Raw genomic sequence first — 4,001 nt, forward strand, 5'->3', positions numbered from 1 at the left:
ATTAGCTCTCTGCAGTTATAGCCACAATGGATCATGGATGAATATTTTGATTTTGATTTGATCACTTCGATCCAATCACGTACCGAGAAATTTAAGTGAAGTTATCTTTAATGTGTCTAGATTAGAATTTGAGTCAACCATAAAAACTTATACGGTTTAGATAATTTGGTACTACTTCTTTACCTCCTAAAAGATATCGGATTTTAGGGTTAAGTGTTGTAAAAAACACTTTTTTTATGTGTTATAACAAGGTGGATTGATTTAATTCAAGTGATCATGAGGATAGATTTTTTAGATATATCTCGTCTCGTGTAATAAATTTTTTGTTGTCCAATTTTTAAGTATCACTCGAGTATTTTAAAGAGCACATAATAGGTAGAATTTCTGTCAATACAAAGACACTTCAACGTTGAAGGCAATATGTATTTAAATGAGGAATAATAATGTAACATGGAAATTCATTCACACATATCTTTTTCCTTTTTTAATTTGATGTTTTATAGTTTTATTGGTGTTGTATATGTTGGTTGGTTACAATTGCAATAATAACATAGAACAAAAATGTTAACGTTATAAAAATATAAATCAATAGCTAAAGCAGAGTTATAACAGGTTGATGATAGCCTCTAAACTTGACTTGAGAAGATTTTTAATAAAGCAAGTTAAAGCTTTTAATCATCTGACATATAACTTAGTTGTTTTTAGGAGGAATTACAAGTCATATTCGTCGAGAGAAAATATAAATTCCATTGATAATAATTCAAATCAAAAGATTAATTAGTTACGATAAAAGTTTTTATTTTCTTTTTTCCCTTAAAAGAATAATTAATATAATGCATTAATGCCTGGGAAACTTAGTTGAACATGATGTATAATGGTGTGAGAGAAAGGGTTTGATGATTATAAAGAGGCAAGAGGGGTCAACACTCAACACTCTTAATATAAGATATCTTAATTAATAGAATTATTCAATTCTAATCAAAACGACAAAAGTGAATGCCTTATCGCTGTAAGCCTAGTCCTTCAATAATTAGTATCATTGTGGTAGGGCAATCCTATTCAAAGAATTAACTATACTTCATTCTAAGCAATGCAAGCTACCATTTCTTTTCTATGCATTCTTAACAATTGCGTTGTCCGATCCCGATCTCGGTCTCATTGGTTGAATTTTGTTATAATGACTAATGACACGGTACAATTCTGTTATTTGTACAAAATTATTATTCGATGTATATATTAAATGAAATGTAAGATTAATTTGATATACAATTTTTTTTTTGAAACAAAGAAAGCTCAACACATTAGAGTGGAACAGAAAAGAAACATAATATAAATAAAATAGAACACACATGAATGAATCTCGGTCATCTCCAGCAGAGCCATCAACAACGAAAAGGATCAGTACCAGACCACTCTTTGTAGCTCAAAAACGTCCTTCCTTGGATGTCCTCAACACTTGCTTCTCTGTTGTTGAATATTCTGTCATTTCTCTCCATCCAGATATTCCAAATCACTGCAAAGAAACTGACCAATAACGTCCGCTCCTCCTGCTTTATGTTATACTTGCCTATCCAACTCTCAAACAATCCTTTCATGGTTCCTGGGACCGCCCACTGTCTATCAAAGTATCTGAGCCAAGCGCTCCATACTTGCCACGTTAAATCGCATACAAGAAACAAATGATGAACAGATTCCGTTTCCTTTTTACACAGGGCACACAAGCTATCATTTTGATGAAGCACGCCTATTCTGCTCAATCTTTCTTTAGTGTTTACCCTGCCAATCAGAACGAACCAGCCAAACAGCTCAATTCTCGAAGGTACCAACCCTCCCCAAATTGATCTAGTAAAACTGTAGCTCGTAATCTCTCCCGTGAGAGTCTCCGATTACAACACCTGCAGAAAAGAGTTAGTAGAAAAATCTCTTTATTATCAAATTTCCACACAATGTTATCCTCTCTGCCAATTGAAAGTCTTACTGGCCTTAATCTCTCATGAAGCTGATTAACTAATTGCAGCTCCCATTAGAACAACTCTCTCCTCCAATGGAAGTCCCAGATCCAACCTATCCCATCCCAGAACCCACAGTCCCCTATCACTGATCCTTGCTGGTTTGAAATAGAGAAGAGCCTTGGAAAACTCACTTTAAGAGGACCACCTTACACCCAATTATCTTTCCAAAACTGCGTCCGTCTTCCATTCCCTACTTCCATCGCCAGACCACTAATCAGTTTTTCTTTCACCTGTTGTTCTGCTATATTCAACTGACAGATGTCTTTCCATGGACCCCCCTTCACTGGAAGAGATTGAGTAGATAGCATAGCATTAGGGGTCAAATTATTACATGAACACATAACCTTCTTCCACAGTGGGCAATCCTCCTTTGAGAAATGCCACCACCATTTGAACAACAGCGCTGAGTTTCTGAGTACTGCATCTCCTACCCCCAATCCTCCGGCCTTTTTTGGGGCCTGGACCACTTCCCACTTCACTAGAGGCATACCATAGTTACCGTCATCCTTACACCACAAAAAACTTCTCTGGAGTGCAATGAGCTTGTTAGCCACTGCCTTTGGCATCTTGTACAGACTGAGGTAATAAACCGGTAAGCTATTCAAGACCGATTTAATGAGAACTAGTTTACCTGCTTTATTTAAAACCTTTGCTTTCCACAAGCTAAACTTCTCTTCCACCTTGTCTATGATCGGCTTCCAAGTCTTTACCAACCGAATGTTCGCCCCTAGAGAGATACCGAGATACCTAATATGTAACGCCGCTTGTTTACACCCCAGAATACCACACACATGCTCTACCCACTCCTGCTCACAATTAACCAGGATCAAACTCGACTTATCAAAATTGATGCTCAACCCAGACATCAGCTCAAAACAGCGCAGCAGCCTCTTATAGTTCGCGATTATTTCTGTCTCCGCAGGGTAAAACAAGATAGTATCATATGCGAACTGTAGATGAGACAATTCAATATGATCTCTCCCGACCAGCAACGGAGCAATGCGCGCATTCCTCACAGCTTCCTCTAACATTCTATGCAATACATCAACCACTAGCACAAATAGCAGAGGAGAGAGTGTATCCCCTTGTCTTAAGCCCCGCTCCATCTTAAACGCCTTGGAAGGTGAACCATTCACCAGGACAGACATAGAGGCCGTACTGACACACACTTTCACCCAATTCCTCCATCTTTGTCCGAACCCCATCTTCTGAAGCACAAGATCCACAAAGCTCCATCTAACTCTATCGTAGGCTTTCTGAAAGTCGAGTTTAATGATTACCACTTGCTTCTGCCTCGTCTTGAGCCATTGAACCGTCTCATAAGCAATGAGGGCGTCGTCATGTATCTTCCTTTCCTTAACAAAAGCACTCTATGTCTCTCCTACCAAATCCGGCATTACTGTTCGCATTCGCCGCACTAATACCTTGGAGATCACTTTATACACGCAACCCACCATACTAATAGGTCTGAAGTCCTTTATCTCTTTAGCACCCACAAACTTCGGAGCTAGTGCCACCCATGTTACATTTGCATCATTCGGTAGCTTAGCAATTTGGAAGAAGTCCATCACTACTGCAGTGAACTCCTGACCATTATCCTCCCAGCATCGTTTGATGAAGTTCATATTGTAGCCATCACTACCCGGGGCTTTAGAGGATTCACAGTCTCACACGGCCTGTCTAATTTCCTCCACGGATGGCATCACCTCCAAAGCTACGGCCTCCGCTCCATCAATCTGCCTTACCAACCCATCCCGAAAATCAATCCTCGGAACATACTCCTGCCGATACAGGTCCTTGTAAAACCCTCTAATTGCGACCTTTATGCGTGTTGGATTCCGCACTAATCGTCAATGAATCATCAGAGCATCAATCATGTTATTTCGTCTTCTAGCCGAGGCAATGTTATGGAAGTATCTAGTATTTTTATCCATGTACTTAGCATGCTGTGACCTCGACATCTGCTTCCAGTGTACCTCCTTCCTATCA

Source organism: Arachis ipaensis, chromosome B03 (genome assembly GCF_000816755.2).
Source record: "Arachis ipaensis cultivar K30076 chromosome B03, Araip1.1, whole genome shotgun sequence".
Taxonomy (NCBI): Eukaryota; Viridiplantae; Streptophyta; class Magnoliopsida; order Fabales; family Fabaceae; genus Arachis; species Arachis ipaensis.